Source organism: Lissotriton vulgaris, unplaced genomic scaffold (genome assembly GCF_964263255.1).
Source record: "Lissotriton vulgaris unplaced genomic scaffold, aLisVul1.2 SCAFFOLD_908, whole genome shotgun sequence".
Lineage (NCBI taxonomy): Eukaryota > Metazoa > Chordata > Amphibia > Caudata > Salamandridae > Lissotriton > Lissotriton vulgaris.
The window spans coordinates 342,823-362,652 of NW_028255349.1; the positions used below are offsets into that span (position 1 = coordinate 342,823).

General features: G+C 48.1%; 1 protein-coding gene across 1 annotated transcript in view; it reads left to right on the forward strand.

Annotated features, from left to right (window-relative positions):
• SEZ6L (seizure related 6 homolog like) overlaps positions 1 to 19,830 on the forward strand; it is a gene marked incomplete at its 5' end in the record, with an annotated part of 799,882 nt that overhangs the window by 318,189 nt on the left and 461,863 nt on the right. The gene's annotated exons all lie outside the window — the stretch shown is intronic.

The following is a 19,830-nucleotide window of genomic DNA, read 5'->3' on the forward strand; positions in this document are numbered from 1 at the left end:
CCTGTATTTTTTACTGTATGCTGGAATTTATTTTTGCTGTTTTTAGAACTCTGGGCACTTTACCACTGCTGTTTAGTACTAAAGTGCAAGTGCCCACTGTGTATATTGTGATTATATATGGTTATCCAGGATTTGCATATTGGATTTACTGGTAATTACCTAGTAAAGTGCACTGTGTATGCCAAAGGCCTGTAAATCAAATGCTACTACTGGGCCTGCAGAACTGATTGCGCCACCCACATGAGTTGCCCTGCAAACATGTCTCAGTCCTGCCACTGCAGTGTCTGTAAGTGCAGTTTTAACCTGCTATGTTTACCTTGCAAGTGCACCCACTTGCCAGATCCAAACCTTCCCTTTTATTCAATCAATCAATCAATTAGGGCCTTGTAAATAATGGCTACTCACCCGTGAGGGTCTCAAGGCACTGGGGGGAGGAAGAGGGAGGGGGGCTGCTGGCCCCTCAAGGCATAGGATCATTTGAAGAACCTGGTCTTGAGGTTCTTGGGGTGCCGCTCGAGACTAACCTGGGACATTGGAGTTTTACACACAGCCTGTGGAGTCTTTGGAGGTCGTGTTACTTTGGGACCTTGTTGCTGTTGTGAGAGTTTCTGCTGCGTGGCTTCAGAGGGGAGAGGAGCGGAGACCGGGACTGCGAGGACCAGCATTCCGTAGAAGATACACAGCTGGTTCCTCTTCCCAGCTGTGCCGCGCCCCCTCTCAGTGCCGCGCCCCCTCTCAGTGCCTCGCCCCTTCTCACTGCCTCAAAACCTCTCGCGGCCCCCGCTTCGCGGGAGCCGCTCGAGACTAACCTGGGACATTGGAGTTTTCCACACAGCCTGTGGAGTCTTTGGAGGTCGTGTTACTTTGGGCTGTTGTGAGAGTTTCTGCTGCGTGGCTTCAGAGGGGAGAGGAGCGGAGACCGAGACTGCGAGGACCAGCATTCTGTAGAAGATCCACAGCTGGTTCCTCTTCCCGGCTGTGCCGCGCCCCCTCTCAGTGCCTCGCCCCTTCTCACTGCCTCAAAACCTCTTGCGGCCCCCGCTTCGCGGGAGCAGCTCGAGACTAACCTGGGACATTGGAGTTTTCCACACAGCCTGTGAAGTCTTTGGAGGTCGTGTTACTTTGGGACCTTGTTGCTGTTGTGAGAGTTTCTGCTGCGTGGCTGCAGAGGGGAGAGGAGCGGAGACCGGGACTGCGAGGACCAGCATTCCGTAGAAGATCCACAGCTGGTTCCTCTTCCCGGCCGTGCCGTGCCCCCTCTCAGTGCCGCACCCCTTCTCACTGCCACAAAACGTCTTGCGGCCCCTGCTTCGCGGGAGCCGCTCGAGACTAACCTGGGACATTGGAGTTTTCCACACAGCCTGTGGAGTCTTTGGAGGTCGTGTTACTTTGGGACCTTGTTGCTGTTGTGAGAGTTTCTGCTGCGTGGCTGCAGAGGGGAGAGGAGCGGAGACCGGGACTGCGAGGACCAGCATTCTGTAGAAGATCCACAGCTGGTTCCTCTTCCCGGCCGTGCCGTGCCCCCTCTCAGTGCTGTGCCCCTTCTCACTGCCACAAAACCTCTCGCGGCCCCCGCTTCACGGGAGCCGCTCGAGACTAACCTGGGACATTGGAGTTTTCCACACAGCCTGTGGAGTCTTTGGAGGTCGTGTTACTTTGGGACCTTGTTGCTGTTGTGAGAGTTTCTGCTGCGTGGCTGCAGAGGGGAGAGGAGCGGAGACCGGGACTGCGAGGACCAGCATTCCGTAGAAGATCCACAGCTGGTTCCTGTTCCCGGCCGTGCCGCTCCCCCTCTCAGTGCCACGCCCCCTATTACCTTCAAGTTTGACTGGATATCGCGCATCGCGGGACGCACGCGGGACTCAGCCCGGGCAAAGGGCAGGCCATTGTGTGGACGTTAGGTGGCTGTAGGAGGCTGGGCTGGGGCCCTTTCCTTTCATTCCTACTTTTACACTCTGCTGTATGTTCTGTATGGTTACATCGCTTCCCACCCTAAATACATATTTATTTACTTTCTTTATTGCTCGTATACTGCTGCCCCCGCTGCTGGACCTCCACTTGCATGTGGCATACTGTTTGGTTCACATTACTCCTTCTATTAGCTACATCTTACTGCCCTGTGTTGTGGCGTTGCTAATTTAGGATCTATTCTGTATTTAGTCCTATTTTCCCTTGTTAGGGTTAATGTGTAATTTATTTTAGTCTCCCAGATATCTTCCAAGGCTTCATTTGGTTTGGGCTAGGAGGCTTTGTTCTATAGCCACTACCATGGACTCACCTTCGTTGAGCAGCGCGGGGGGAAATAATAGCAAGGGTACCTTAGACAAATATTTTAAAAAATCCACCTCTGAGATAGACAGGGAAAATGCTCTGGCCGAACGAAGGGTGGAGCGTCATCGCTCCATCGAAGGTATCAAAGCCAGACTTTCCTCATCATTTGATCCCAGATTCTAACTCCTGGTACAGGTGTGGCTCCAGTAAGTGAGGATCCTCTTGCCACCCAGGGTATCCCGGTACTTCTACGGGATACCTCTCCCTCATCTTCCTCAATAGCGGCCTCAAATAGTATTCCTACCAATATCACATCACCATTATGCAACACTGGTGTAGGGCCAGAAGTCTCATCAGCTACCTTGCATGCAGCTAAAATAACTGCTAGAAACAAATCAAGAAAATTGGAAGTTTCAAAAGTATATGGTCCGCCCCCAAACAAAAGACAGAGGAGGGGGGTGCTCCCCAAAAAGGCAGGATTAGCCACTCCGATTTTGGCAAGGGCAAAGGGGCGAATTTAGCTTCTCTTCCCAAACCGCAGGACGCCCTAACATCTGAAGAAATCCAAATGGCCCGACAAGAATTACTACCACCTCCCATGTCGTCTGTCGCAACAACTGGCTCAGAATCTCTGAGTGACAGACAGACGGACTCCCAGTCGTTGGTCCCTTCTCTTGACATCCTTGAGCACCTATTTAGGACTTATACTTTTCCAATCTTAGAAAGATTATTGGGTATAGAGCACCGATTGGGGCAATTGGAAATGGCAATTTCCAACAAAGTGGACAAACAAACAGATCCTGTTAGCCCAACTCCAACCCCTGCCGTTGTAGTTACATCTCTCGTTACTACATCTGACAGGGCTAAAGAGTCAAACGCCCCCAGTAAAATAGTGAGCTGAAATCCACAAGGGGATCAATGCTCCAATACCGCTCCCCGATTAGCCACGCACACTTCAGGCACTATCCCAAAGGGGAGAAATAGTCCGGTTGCAAGAAGTATGCGGGCGGAAAGAGTGAGGGCGTCCCCAAATAGGGTTGAACATCGTAGGGGCCGCCAGGTTGAACTCCCCCCTGAAGCAGTTCCCTACGTGGTGGTGCTCACGGGTGTTCCTACACTTGAAGCTGACAAGAAAGAAGTACCCAAGCAGCTCAAAAATAAAACCATGCATTGGCTGACCCAGAATAGACCGCTTCCTGGTAACATCAACGGGGAGATCGTGCATGTACACCATCTCCCATGGCTGGGGAGCAGAGAAAAAGACATCAAGGGTGACCTCATTGTGGTTTAATTTAGAGACCCTGAAGCGGTTAGGCATATCCTCAGTTGGATGCCTGGGAATTTAGGTAAAACAATCATGCCCTGTGACCTCACATACTTTTATCCAAGAGCCCTAGTGGCTCCCATGTCTTGTCCCTGGCCACCTCCTGCCCCATTGAGTAATCCAGGTACCAAATTTAACAATCCATACTTGTCCTCGATGCCCAGTTCTATGGCCCCCAAGAATGTATTTGGGTGGGAAACTGTTCCCCATAGGGGCTATGGTGGTAATCCCGGGAGGCCGGTTCACATGCCGGTTCACATGCTTACTCCACTGGAAGTTAAAAACAGATTTGAAGCCTTTTCAGGCCTCGAAGATTGCGACTGACGGTTGGGTATTTTCACCAACCCATCGCCATCTTCGAGGAGTAATAGTTACAATATGGAGCTAAGTCGCTGCAAACAAACCTGTCCAATTACTAGTGTGCATGAAGGCCAGGGGAACGCGGGAGGTAACGCTGCCAATACCACCGGGGAAAATCATACGTTGCAGCCAGATAACCCTCCTCCCTGTAGTGTGCGGGCCCAAGATAATATTCTACCTGATAGTGCACATGTCTATGCACAGATTTCCCGTGACCAGCCTGACACGACTTCAATATCCCCTGTCCCATTCAACCAGGATTCAACATTTTCATCTGGGTCCCATGCTTCGCTAGTGGTTATTGATCACCCCAAAACCGGGACATCGGGTTCCAAATCTATATCTCCACCCGGAACTTTGAAGGTCTTGTCATGGAATGTTGCAGGTATCGCCAATAAAATACATACTGATGAATGGGACTCTATAGTAACTAATAGTGATGTTTGTCTCTTTCAAGAGACTTGGGCTAGGGAATCCCTGTTCAGAATGGGATATGCAATTTTTGAAATCAAGGCTAGCTGGAGTGGTAAGGGGAGGCCCTCGGGTGGCTTGGCGGTGTGGGTAGCCAGCCACATTGGATGCACTGCGGAGAACATAGCTATGTCCTCCCAGGACATACAGTGTGTTATACTGAAGTGGCCCAATGCCCCTAAGATAGCAATCATAAATGTGTATTCCCGTCCTGTTGGTCCAACTATGGAGTCACCCACACTTGAAGACCTTTTGTCTTTTTTGGGCCAGCTACCTGAAGACTATAAGATAGTGATGGGTGGAGATTTTAATTGTCACTTTGAACCACTTGAGGGGTTGAGGGAAGGGGCACTTACTGCAGAAGATGATTATTGGGGTGTTCCGGTGTGCCAATCTCCTCACCCCAAATCTTGGTCCCCACTTGCGGTACAAATTATGTCTTTGACGCTTAATTTTGCGGTAAGGGCATGCAATGGACGAACAATTTCAGATACCCCCTCACAATGTACCTTCAATAGGAAGGACCATGAGTCGCGGCTGGACTACATCTTTGTAGATATTAGTTTGTGGCCCAGGGTCGAGGACTTTAAAGTAATTCCTCGTACGGATAGTGACCATAATGCACGTTTACTACACTTGTTGCATTCTGCAATAGTACCTGGCCCGCAGCCTGCTGGGACCAGGGAGTACCCATGCAATCTGGTACTCACCTCCAACAGGCGTAGGGTTAAATGGGAGAAACTGGCAAATTCGAAAGAAAGTACTAGGAAATTGTATGAGCTAGTACTCCCCAAGTTTGAGGATCTGGATAATTTGATTAATCAATCCAGACCTGAAGACTATAACAAGAGCTTAGCTCTAATTCATGAAGAGTTAGTGGGTGCTTTGGGTGAGGTCCTCTACCCGGAGGTAGCGCGGTGTAAGCAAAAGACCAGAACCTCTTCCTGGTACAACCTAGCCTGTAAAAAGGCTAAGACGGAATTAATATCAGCAGTAAAAGCAGGTACTGATAGGACTAGGGTGGCCGAGCTTAGGCGTGAATATAAGGGTGTAATGGCCCGGGCAAGGTCAGAATGGGATTGGGATAGATGGCAGGATCTCTCTTCAGCCCTTGAAATGAGGGACTCTAGGAGATTCTGGTCACTAGTAAATATCGGCTCAGGCAAACCAAATGCTGCAGTAGAGCCCAACATTGCAGCTTCTGTGTGGGAAGCCCACTTTGGTAAACTGTATGAAGATAGTTTTGATGGTACCAATGATGTGGCTGCTGCTCTCCTATCCAAATCTGGCGATAGACTGGAATTCAGTCTCGGGGAGGTGGCCAGTGCAGTAGATAGACTGGCGCTGGGTAAAGCACAGGGACTCGACAAACTGCCCGGTGACCTTTTTAGGACCCACCCTGAGATCTGGGCCCCGTACTTCCATATTCTCTTCAATTCTATTGCAGGTGGCATGGAGATCCCCTGTACTTGGCTGGGGGCGGAGATAGTTCCCATTTACAAGAAGGGCTGTCCTCTCCTCCCAGCCAATTACAGGCCGATCAGCCTTATAGATGTGTCCCAAAAACTTTTCTCCCGCCTCATACTGGACCATCTTCTGGACTGGATGGAGGATAGAGATGTTCTAAGCCCCCTTCAGGCTGGCTTCAGGAAAAACACGTCCACCATGGACCACATCTTCCGCCTCGTACTCCTCTACTGGAAATCTGTGAGGATCGAGGGTGGTAGGCTGTATATGGTGTTCGTGGACCTGAGGTCAGCATTTGACCTGGCCCCCCGAAAAAAACTTTGGGAGGTTTTAAATGAGATGGGAGTTCCAACTAATCTCTTACAGGCTATAATTAGACTTCATGAAGGTAATTTTGCTCAGGTTCGATGCGGAAGGGGTGGAGTTTTGTCAAAAAGGTTCCCGGTTCTTAGGGGGGTAAGGCAGGGTTGCGTGTTGGCGCCAACCCTGTTTTGCCTTTACGTTAATAACGTCCTATCCCACCTTAGTAATGTCAGGGACAATGATGCCCCATTTCTGGCGGGCAGGAGGGTGCCGGCCATCATGTTTGCTGACGATACCCTCCTGCTCTCCAAATCTCCGATGGGAATACAGCGGACCCTGGATGGATTTGGTCTCTTCTGTAGACAGTATGGTCTCGAGATCAATACAGGGAAGACCAAATTCATGATATTTAACCCCTCCCCCAAGACTAGACCAAACCCTTCATTGAGCTCCGTAAGTCTGGAGAGGGTAAAAACATTCCAGTATCTGGGGGTAACACTGCATGAGAATTTAGCTTGGGAACATCAGATAGCAAGATCACGGATAAGGCTGTCTCAACTGTCTGGGGCAATCTTGAAGGTTACGAATACCTCTACTTTTAAACCTATTGCCCCGGCAGTTGAAATGTACAAAATACAAGCCAAAGCAGCTGCTTTATATGGCAGCGAGTTGTGGGGCCATAGAGCTGGAAAAGCGCTCACGAGTGTAGAAAATAATTTTCTGAGACGCCTTTTGCCCCTTCCCCGTGGTACACCCCTTCTTCCTCTTAGATTAGACATGGACCTCTCTCCCATAGGGCAGGATCTTGAATCAAAGCCGTTAAGATTCTGGCACAGGCTTTGGACTACCAATGAGCTTAAACACTACAGGCAAGATCTTATCCGTGTAATGAACTTAAACCAATGTGACAAAATTCCGTGGTTAACCTTTGTAAAAAAAGAACTGTATTGGCTGAGTCTCCACGAGCTTTGGGAGGCCCCTGAAATAGGTTGTCAAAAAGTTTCCCGGAAAAGACTGGTAGAAGTTCATAAGGAAAGAAGTCTTGCCTCCCTTGTGCTTGCACCCCACAATGGGATTTTAACTGAACGTTTCCTGGACTCCAAAAATTCTTACTACTTTTAAAGTTTTATGGACATTATCTTTCGGATACTGGCAAGAAAGCTATTCATCCAATGGAGGCTTGGCACCTTACCCATTAAATCCTTCACGTGTAAATGGGCTAAGGGGGAAGACAAAATATGCCCCGGTTGCAGCCACTGTGATGAGGAGGAAATTCATGTCCTGTTCTTCTGCCCAGCCTACGACAGACCTAGGAAACACTGGCTAGTGCCTCTGTGTAGGAACTTGGACGTAAGGAGTCATGTGATTTCGTACAGAATATTGAAAACCAACACTTCCCCTCATATAGTATTTGCAGTCGCAAAATTTTTAATGGCCATGTGGCACATCAGGAGGAAACTACTAAAAGTCTGATTACCTAAGGATGGTACTGTTAAATTAATAGTATTGCCAATGTATCTTTTGACCACCTTATGGGAATGGTTGTCTTTTTATTCACCCTTTCAAAGTATCTTTTTATTCAATGTTTTATCTAATGTGTATTTTCGTATGTATGTTTTTCCATGTATCTTTTATGGCCTAAATGGCCGAAATAAAGAATTTTGGATTGGATTGGATTGGTTCTTCTTGAATTGGGTCAGTGACACAGATTGCCTGAGGTGGAGGGGCATGTTTTCCAGGTCTTGGTGGCTAGGTAGGGGAAAAAAACTTCCATTGGTTCTGGTCTTGTGGATCCTGTGGACAGAGGCTAGGGCAAGTTGGGTGGAACGGAGTTGTCTGGCGGGTACGTGGAATCCAAGGCGATGGTTCAGCTATGCTGATCCTTTGTTGTGGAGAGCTTTGTAGGCATATGTAAGGAGCTTGAAGTTGATTCTCTTGTTGGCTGAGAGCCATTGGAGTTTTTGGATGTGGCTGCGGCGGGGGAGGTAGAGGATGAGTCTGGCTGCCGCGTTTTGGACGTTCTGTCATCCTTTAGCTGTTTCTGGGGAGCCGGCATAGAGTGTGTTGCCGTAGTCGAGTCTGCTGGTGGTTTGTGTGTGGGTACCTGCCTTTAGAGATTTTGTGGGGATCCATCTGAATGTGTTTTGAAGTAGGTGGATCGTGTAGAAGCAGGCAATTGCATTGATTTGTTGGTACATTGTGAGCGATGAGTGCAGTATGATGCTGAGTTTGCGAGTGTGGTCCATTAGGGTGGGAGGCGGTTCAAGAGTCATCCCAGGCTGAAAGGGAGGGTCCCAGAATGAGTACTTCGGTCTTGTCCGAGTTGAGCTTGAAGTAGCTGTCTTTGATCCATGTGGCAACGGCCTTCATTCCGCTGTGGAAGGTGGTTCTTGCGATTGTGGATTCCTTGGTGAGGGAGAGGAACAGCAGGGTGTCGTAGGCATAGGAGACAATGTTGAGTCCGTGGAATCTGGCGATGGCTGTGAGGGGGGCCATGTACATGTTGAAGAGGGTGGGGCTCGGGGGAGGAGCCCTGGGGCACCCCACAGCTGATCTCTGTAGGTTCTGAGGGGGCGAGATTAGGCAGACTGGCTGAGTCCGGCTGATGAGGAAGGAGTGGGTCCAGTTGAGTGCCTTGTTGTGGATGCCGGTGTCATGGACTCTCATGATTAGGGTATGATGGGAGATGGTGAACATTTATGGCACCCCTTAGATAGGCCCAAAGTAGTCCCATGGGCATTTGCACAGTGTATGTGAAAGGTAGGACATGTACTGGTGTGTTGACATGTCCTGATAGTAAAAAACTGCCAATTTTGTTTTTCACTATTGCAAGGACTATCTCTCCCATAGGTTATCGTTGGAGCTGCCTTGTAACATTTTACAAGTGTAACTTTCAGTTGGGAAGAGATAGAGATTTGAAGTTTGGGCTCCTTGAACTAGAATTTAAAAATGGATCCTTTATTGAAGTTGTTTTTCAAATTGTGTGTTTGAAAATGCCCCTTTTAGAAAGTGGTTTACCTACCTGTCCCTATGCCTGCCTGTGGAATCTACATCTGGTTTAGAATGACAATTAGGCTGTTTGTGCATTCACTCCAGACAGTCACACAAATGGAGCTAAGGTGTGGCCTGCATATCCTGATTGCCATCAACAGACTGATGGGTCTTCTTGAGCTAGAGTGGTCAGAGGTGTTGTCACTGACACCTGAACAGGGCAGTGTCTGTCCTTTCACAATGCTGTCTCCACCCCCTTGTAGTGTGTCTGGAGCCAGGACAGGGCAAGGCAGGATCTCTAAACTACAACGACTATTCTTTGAAGCATGCATGTAGCCGAAGGATCAATGCAGCAAGTGTTAATGTCTGGGAGCATAGACCCCAGCACATCCAGATTTTCCACGCATCACACCTGTGTGCCAAGTTTCCAGCGCATCGCCCCGCAGAAAAGACCCACTTTCGGATTTCAACGCATTGCTTGTCTTCGCAGTAAGGAATAGACGTGCAGCAGAACTGATGCCTCCATTCCCCTGGAACGCATGAACCGATGCATCGCTGTGTTTTCCAAAGCTTCTCTCCTTTGCAGATGTTATACATCTTGGATTTTGATGCATCAAAGGTACTTCGTGCTAAAATCACAGCATCCATAGAGTTCTATGGACACAATTGTTTAACCTTTAAAAAGCGATATCTTGAATTTTGTTTGTACGATTTTGTTCTTTTGGTCTTATTTGGTTTAGATAAACAGTGTTTATTTTTCTAAACAAGTGTTGTGTCAATTTGTAGCATTTTTACTGTCTTACTATGTGTTTTGAATAACTGCTTTACACATTGCCTCTGAGATAATCCTGACGGCTCGTGCCAAGCTACCAAGGGGATGAGGAGGGGTTATCTTGGGTGTGTAACTCACTTACCCTTACTAGAAGGAAGGGTCCCTACTTGGACAGGGTGCAACCCACTTCCAACTAGAGACCCCCTGTTAGACCTGGCATCCTTGGCGTGGTTTGCCCTGACTTTCTGCCTCTACCTCCTGTATTTTTGATGCTGTGCTGGATTTTGTTTTTGCTGGCTTAGATACTTTGGGCACTGCTGATCAGTGTCAAAGTGCAAGTGCTCCCTGTGTAAATTGTTATTATGATTGGTTGTCCATGATTGGCATATTTGATTTACTGATAAGCCCCTAGTAAAGTGTACTGAGTGTGCCAGGGCCTGTAAATCAAATGCCTGCAGCACTATTTGTGCCACCCACACGAGTAGCCTTGAAAAGATGTATTAGGCATGCCACTGCAGAGCCTATATGCAGTTTGTTAACTGCCATGTCGACCTGGCAAGTGCACCCACTTGCCAGGCCCTAACCTTCCCTTTTCTTACATTTTAGTAACCTCTAAGCTAGGCCAAAGGTACCCCTGTGGGCAGGGCACAGTGTATGTGAAAGGTAGGACATGCCCTGATAGTAAAATACTGCCAATTTCGTTTTTCACTATTGTAAGGCTATCTGTTCCCATGGGATAGAATAGTGAGTTTGCTTACAACATCTTATAAGCATAACTGCCCCTGGTAACCAGATAGGAAAATAAAGTTTAGTATGTCTGAACGCAGAATGGTAAAATGCATCTTTTAGTGAGGGTGATTTTTAGGTCTCGCCTAGCGTTGTAGTGCATGCGCTGCTTGCTCCTGGCGAGCTCTATTGTCAACGCTTTGGCTTGCAAAGCGAGGGTCGAAGCTCCTCCCAAGCTTCTTATTGGCGCGCCCGCCAAATACATGCTTTATGTTGGGATGGAAGCATGTTTGGTTCCCTCCCTGTCTTCCTTCGGCATACACCCGTCCAGAGGACGCGCTGCTTTGTTGCATTTGTTGCATTTTACACAGTTCCCTGGCGTCTCTTCAATTCCAGCCTTCTAGCAGAACACGCATGCGGCGCACTTTCACTTTCTGTCCTCCCCACGCAAGCTCTGTTTACTCTTCGCTTCTCCTTCTTTTTTTGCAAAAATATACTCCTTCAACTACAACACCTTTGAGTGCCTAACCGCCAACATCAACACTAGCAACAACAAAACATTATTCTGCCACCTTATCTACCACCCCCCAGGCAACGCCACCACATTCACTGAACATCTGTCTGACCTGATTACCCACTGCTCTCTCCAAGATGCAAACAACTTAATTCTGGGCGACCTCAATCTACACTGGAATGAAGAAAACAACCTGCTAATCCAGCACCTGAATGAGCTGCTACACAGCAACAACCTTACCCCACACTGCTCAGAGGAAATCCATAACAGAGGAGCAATCCTAGATGCCATTATCGCCTACCACGACACAGTCACGATAGACCGCACCCTGCCCGTGTATTGGTCCGACCACCAGTTAATCCTGTTCCACCTCACTCAGCCGATCACACCTAAATCCCCCACCCACGACCCTCCGAAATGTACTTGAATCCTTATTCAGATTAACATAAGTGATCTAGAAGAAAGGGTTAATGCTCTCCTTACTGCCTCCAGGGATGATCTAACCACAACAGAATGCACCTCCCACTACAACACAAACATGACATCCATTCTAGATCAAGTAGCTTTCTTGTAACTAAAAATAAACAAGAACATCCCATCCAGATCTTGTTTCAACAGGGACATTAACAATGAAAGGAGACCCAAGCCTACATGAACAACTCAAAGCAACCCGTAGGACATACAAAAAACACATCTTCTTCTGCGCAGCCCTGGACAACGCAAAAAACAGGCCCAACGAACTGTTCAAAATCATCAGGCAACAAACCTCCAAGACCCCGGAATCCTCTCTACAGGTCTCTAAGGACTTGTGCGAGAACTTTACCAACTTCTTCGAAGAATAAATCACCAAGATTGAGCTCTTACTGGACTTCAACGTCAACCCCGTCTGCAAAAGCCTGACCCCAGTGACAGTAGACAGCACGCCAAAGCACCCCATGAAAACCTGGACGTTCTTCAACCCCATCCTGGAAACCAAGATCTTCAAACTGATCTCCACCTCCAAGCCAGCCTCTCACGTCCTTGACCCTATACCCACCCAATTGAACAAAAAACTGAAACTCTCCATAACCCCCTTCTGGTGCAAGATCATAAAAAGCACCCTGAAAACCGGCATCATACCTGAATGACTCAAAGTTGGCCAAGTCACGCCACTACTAAAACAAGCATTAGGAATGCATTAGGGCTCGGGGTTGTTTGAGTTTGAGATAATGGCATTGTAAATGGTAATGTGCACTGACAGCTGCTGATGATTGTGCCAATTGAAAGAGTGGCTGGTGCACTGTCAGCTGTTGGTGTGTGTGTGTGTTTAGTGAAAGTTGCACTGACATTGTTTGTTGTGTGCGTGGGTGTTTAGCGGCACTGATGCATGGTCGTGTTTGTTTTTGGTGAAAGCGTACATTGATGGTTGTTGGTGTTTGTGCCTGGTGAAAGCATTCATTGACGGCTGGGGGTGTGTAATGTGTGTTGTTTTCTGTCTAGTGGTGAGTGTATGGTGGTGAGTCTGTGGGGGTGAGCCTGGGGAGTGAGTGTGGTGGTGAGTGTGTTGTGGTGAGTGGTGACAAGTGTGTGGTGTTGAGAGAGTGAGGTGTGTGGTTTGTGTGTGTGTTATGTGTGTGTGGTATATGTGTGTGTGGTGTGTGTATGGTGTGTGTGTGTGGTATGTGTGTGTGGTGTATGTGTGTGTGGTGTTTTCTGCACACTCACACACTGCACCTACACATTCACACACTGCTCGACCCGCACACTCCCAATGTCACCCTGCATAGTCACACACTGTTTATCCTGCACACTCATTCTGCACACTCACACAATGTGCACCCTGCACCCTTACACACTGTCTCTGCAGTCACTCTGCACTCACTGTCACTCTACACTCACTCTGCACTCACTGTCACTCTCGCACTCACTCTCCACTCACTGTCACTCTTGCACTCACTCTGCACTCACTGTCACTCTGCACTCACTTTGCACTCACTGTCTCTCGCCCTCACTCTGCACTCACTGTCACTCTGCACTCACTCTGCACTCACTGTCACTCTGCACTCACTGTCACTCTGCACTCACTGTCACTTGCTGTCACTCTGCACTCACTGTCACTCTGCACTCACTGTCACTTGCTGTCACTCTGCACTCACTGTCACTCTGTAATCACTGTCACTCTGCATTCACTGTCACTCTGCACTCACTGTCACTCTGCACTCACTCTGCACTCTGCACTCACTGTCACTTGCTGTCACTCTGCACTCACTGTCACTCTGCAATCACTGTCACTCTGCACTCACTGTCACTCTGCACTCACTGTCACTCTGCACTCAGTCTGCACTCACTGTCACTCTGCACTCACTGTCACTCTGCACTCAGTCTGCACTCACTGTCACTCTGCACTCAGTCTGCACTCACTGTCACTCTGCACTCACTCTGCACTCTGCACTCACTCTGCACTCACTGCCACTTGCTGTCACTCTGCACTCACTGTCACTCTGCACTCACTGTCACTCTGCAATCACTGTCACTCTGCAATCACTGTCACACTGCACTCACTGCCACTCTGCACTCACTGTCACTCTGCACTCAGTCTGCACTCACTGTCACTCTGCACTCACTGTCACTCTGCACTCACTCTGCACTCACTGTCACTTGCTGTCACTCTGCACTCACTGTCACTCTGCACTCAGTCTGCACTCTGCACTCACTCTGCACTCACTGCCACTTGCTGTCACTCTGCACTCACTGTCACTCTGCACTCACTGTCACTCTGCAATCACTGTCACTCTGCAATCACTGTCACTCTGCACTCACTGCCACTCTGCACTCACTGTCACTCTGTAATCACTGTCACTCTGCATTCACTGTCACTCTGCACTCACTGTCACTCTGCACTCACTCTGCACTCTGCACTCACTGTCACTTGCTGTCACTCTGCACTCACTGTCACTCTGCAATCACTGTCACTCTGCACTCACTGTCACTCTGCACTCACTGTCACTCTGCACTCAGTCTGCACTCACTGTCACTCTGCACTCACTGTCACTCTGCACTCAGTCTGCACTCACTGTCACTCTGCACTCACTCTGCACTCTGCACTCACTCTGCACTCACTGCCACTTGCTGTCACTCTGCACTCACTGTCACTCTGCACTCACTGTCACTCTGCAATCACTGTCACTCTGCAATCACTGTCACTCTGCACTCACTGCCACTCTGCACTCACTGTCACTCTGCACTCAGTCTGCACTCACTGTCACTCTGCACTCACTCTGCACTCACTGTCACTTGCTGTCACTCTGCACTCACTGTCACTCTGCACTCAGTCTGCACTCACTGTCACTCTGCACTCACTGGCTGTCACTCTGCATTCACTGTCACTCTGCACTCACTGTCACTCTGCACTCACTGTCACTCTGCACTCAGTCTGCACTCACTGTCACTTGCTGTCACGTTGTGGTTAGTCTCTAGTGCCTGTGCACGTGGTACAGTCAGTAACTCTGTTGTGAAGGGATTCTTTTTGTATCAGTACATCATTTGTGGGTAGTCCAATGTCTTCCAGTACCTGTGGCCATGGTACTGGAAGCCTGCATGCCTCTTTGGAAAGGGTACAAGTAGTGCTGCTGTGTGTGTACACATGCTGCGCATAGTCGTGCATTGGCTGTACATATGGTACTGGTAGACCTGGTGCACCTCTGTACAGAGAGGTCTATTGTGCCAGGTGAGACTTTTATTCAAACTGGCGTAGGTACAAATGGTTTGTCCTGATAACATTGCAGTGCTTGTGCACGTGGTGCAGCTCATAGCATTACAGCGCTTGTGCACGTGGTGCAGCTCATGGCATTGCTGTCCGGGGAGTCACGCTGCCTCGGGACATCTTTTGCAGGCAGTCCTGCAATCTCTGTGTCCCCGGAGCAGGTACGTTTGGACTGCCACATGCACATGTTGTAAGCAGCAGTCCAGCTCTACTGTCTCACTGTACTTGAGGCAGGTATTCTGCTGTCTCTGTGCAGGTGGGGGCGATGGTTTGCAGTGCCTGTCAGTCTAGTGTCAGATATCTCTGCACACGTCACACAGCTTAGGCCCCAATCTGTTACACAGATCCACTAGTAAGGAAGAAGGGCCCATGGGGAAATCAGTTCACCCTGTGCCTCTTAAGGCCCATAGTGTTGAGGGCAAGGTAACTCGTACGACAGCCAATAGGGAAAGCAGGGAATAATGACCTGAAAGGCAATGGTCACTGAATGCTTGGAAGGGATGGGAAACAGGGAATGTAACACACTAGCCAATAGACCAAGCCCAAAGCCTCTGAAACGCTGCGGCCAAATGAAAGTGGGCATAAAGTCCTTGCAAATCATAAGGAAACCTCTTTACGGAAAAGAGGGCATGCGGCAGCCAACTGCATGTCTGGCTCCCATGTCAGAAAGACAAAGTTCTCTTTGCTTTTCAAAGCAACCAGCCTGGAATGGAATGTACCAATTTCCTAATGAGCAGCCCACTTCAGCTGTGGTACTCGGCTTCTTCCGACGCTGGAGGCTTCTGGGCCCAGATAGTGGAGTGTGTTATGAACTGGCATACTGTTGGCATTTCCTTCCAAGGGTGTCTCTGCTACCTTCTCCATTCAGAGAGAATACTTGGCGCCCTTTGCTAACCTCTAAACTGCGCTCGCTTTCTTCATAGGACCGAAGATAAGACTCGGCCCGGGCCCCCGGAGCTCTGCTCTGGGCAGATAATGAATTAAACGCCCAGTGCCACTTCCGCCATCGTGTTGGGGGCGGCCTGGGAGGGGCACATTGAGTGTCCACTTACTGTTTTTTCACTCCCGCTGCCTACTCACAAGTTGTAATTTGCTATTGTGTAAAGGAACTGCCACTGTAGATGAAAAGTAAAGTAACATTTATTTAATCTCTCCCCCGTACTGAACGAGTGGCTTTCCTGCTGCATTTTGAAATTATGTTGATGCACGACTGCTGATATGGCCGGATGCTGATTTGCCTCTTTGTAAAATCATATTTTGTAACAGCTTCCAGAGAGGACTGACATTTTGCACGTTTTAGCCTTCTGCCAGAAATGTATTTATAAACACGGTTACTTCTATACGAGTTGTCAAAACACTAGACCCTTCATTTGTTTGCAAAAGGTGAAAATTGATAACGAATCAAATGGTGTTCTGCCATACCGTAGGCCATACCGTATACACTTACACATGAAACGATGCAGACGAACGCGCGTCCGCCAAACGCACTGCAGAATGGTGAACGCGCCCAGAGCATCTGGATTCCATTACAGCGGCTCCCTGACAGCTCCTAATTAAAATTTATGGACGGCCGTGCGCATAAACGCACACAATATGCAGGAAGTGGCCAACGAGTAAAATATATGGCCTATTGCGTTAAGGCTACTATAAACACCGCACCGCAAGGACCAATTACCATGCAGATGGCAAAAAAAACTACTGACAATCTTGCGAAACTGAGGAATTTTTGCTACACTATTCTGAGCCCCTTAACAATACGGCTCGGAGCTCCACCCCACTGCTGACGCAGTGGTGACGTAGGCCGAGCCCTAAAAAACAGGCCTTGACTCCAAGGAACTGAATAACAGAAGACCCATCTCCAATCTCCCCCACCTATCAAAAATCTTTGAAAAAAGCGTCCTCCTACAACTGACTCAGCAAATGGACAGCAGCAACCTTCTTGATCCCCACCAATCTGGTTTCAGAAAAGGCTATAACCAAGACCGCGATCCTTAACAACACAGACGACATCCAGAAATCCCTCGATACCAACCAGTGTTGCCTCCTCATTCTCCTGGACCCATCTGCAGTCTTTGACACGGTTGATCACCAACTTCTCATCAAGGTTTTGCAAGAAAGGGTAGGTGCTGATGAGGGGGTCCCTACACTGTTTCTCCTCCTTCTTACACAGCCACTCACAAAGGATACAAATAAAAAATGTTACCTCCGACCTACACCCCGTCAGCAGAGGCGTCCCCCAAGGGTCAGGACTCTCACCTCAATTGTTCAACATATACTTTGAACCCCTCACCACTGTACTCAAAAATGCTAACATCCCTTCCCACCTATATGCAGATGACACCCAGATCTATCTAGAAACCTCCCCCATAGATGACATTCACAGACTAAATGTCACTAAAAAAAATCCAACATTGGCTGTCGCTTAACCACTTAAAACTCAAGCAAGGCAAAACTGAGATCCTCCTCATTTCAAACAAAGAAGAGAACCCTCAAATTTCAGAATGGCTAACAGCTTTGGATGCTCTCAACAGCAATCGCACTCTGACCAACTCGTAAAATCATTAGGAATCACCCTAGACTCAAAACTGGACATGGCCAAATACATCAAGAACTCCGCAAAGAGTGCCTTCGTCAACCTGAAGCTACTCAACAAATTAAAACCATTCTTCTCAACCAAAGTCCTCAAACAAGCCACCTAATCACTGGTGCTATCCAGATTCGACTCACGGGTGAAGCAAAATCTCACCTAGCTCCCCTCAAAACTACTCTCAATGCAGCACCCAGAATGGTCACTGGAATTAGAAAATACGATCACTTTTCACCAGCACTCAAAGAACTAAAATGGCTCCCAGTCGAATTGTGTGCCAGTTTCAGAACAGCCTGCCTCACGCACAAACCCCTGCACACAGGAAAACCTGAGTATATCGCTGCTAAACTCAAGAGGGTGTAGTGAGGCTATAGAATTAACTGCAGACATTGCTAAGTTAGCATTAGTTTGTTTATCCTTGACAGCCATCTTGCCGCTTTTGTGCACGTTACTACATGCCTATATTCTGGTAGATAAACTGCTGATGCTCTTGTGCATGAGAACTGTCTGCTCTTCACACATTTAGAGGTACAGCGTACTCCTAGTCTGCACAGCGTGTTCAAGGTCAAAAAACAATGTATGCTGTTGATTCACTTTGGTCAGTCCCATGCCCATAGACACAACATAGAGCACAGCTGCTCTATTGAAAGCTGAGTGCGTTTAGTATGGCATTGCATGCATGAAAAGGGACTTGAAGCGATTCATTCCAACGAAGAAGAGCTGTGCTTGGCCTGAGATGTGAATCCTTGCATCTAAACTTAGAGGTATGGGTTCCCCCTGACAAAGCCTAGTGGTCCTCTATAATTATAATAAACTAGCTTATAGCACGCGGAGGGTGAAAAGGTGCAGTAGCCCTGTTTCCACTATCATTATAAAATGATTGCCCGTTTTTGCTTTATGGAATTGTAATTATGCTGATTATATTATTCGTATGCATTACACTGCTTGTGTTGGATAGTATACTGCATTTTAGAGCACGTTAGTTAAAATAAACATTTTAAACTATACCGTGTCTCTGTTTACTCACCTTGTGGACAAGTATGAGTGTTTGAACGAAAAAGTGTTCTTCTTCCTGTGATTCCTGAGAGGGACGGAGTGGCATGTTCTAGGATGTCTAATCATTGGAGACACTATAGCTAGTCGGATTGGGGTTCTGGGTACTGAGGTGGGGTTTTTTGGTACACCAATACACACAGATGTCCTGGTTTCCTGCGCATAGTTCTGTGTATGTGCAGAATCCCTGCAACAAGGGCTGGTCAAACAAGGAATCTCAGGAGCTCCAGCACCTTATTACTCATCCCTATGAAAACACACAAACAAAAAACCTGCCCCACGGTCCTTCGCCGAACATGCGCCCAAAATCTGGAACTCCATCCCAGTCAGTATCAGGACTATCTCGTCCTTCACAAAATTCAAAAAGCACCTAAAATTACTCTTCCTCATCCGCTCCCTCCCGAATGGATAGCTGCTGAATAAATGCAAATTCCTGCTCTCCGTTTCTCCCAGACATTATATCACTAAGACCTAGCTCCTTCTGCTTTTTGGCCCCTATCTACTCCTCCCCCATAAGAGGTTCTACCCAAGACAACATGCACTTAATGAGGTTATCTCAGTACTCACATACTACCTCAATGCTTTCAGCACAATTAGACTTCTGAATCAATAAGTAGAATTCTAATGTATTGTATGGCTCTTGCACAAAAACTGTTGTAAAGCGTTCTGATACCCTTGGGTCAGGCCAGCGCTATATAAAACTCCTTAATAAATAAATACTGTATAAAAAGAAGGACCCAGACCCCAGACTTTTAGATCCTCTCTGTAATTCAAGAGGACCCTTTGCCAAGGAGAAAAGCTGGAGATACTGAGGAGAAGTACTGCCCCTTTGCTGTGTGCTGTGTGGGGTTTGCCTGCAGTTGCTGTTTCTACCTAGGAAGGGAGAAGGACTTTGCTGTGTGCTGTGACAGCTGCTCAGAGGAGATCTATAAGGGCCTATGTGTGCTGGCGACCTATTCTGAAGTCTCAGGGACACAAAGACTTCACCCCGAGCTCCCCCTGAACTCTGCTGCTGTGAGTTCTGACCTGCCAGGAGGTGCCTGTGCCAGTATTGGACCTTTGGAGGTTCTTGCTGCTGCCTGAGAGCTGAAAGACAGAAGGAAATTGAAGAACTAGAAAAATGACGCAATGCTCTTCTTGTGGCTCTTTTTCTGACTCATCTCCTCAGCACGAGTAGAATTTCCACGCATCGCTGTGCCACTACGAAAACTGATGCAGCATTGCTTACCACCGCCGCATCGATTACCAA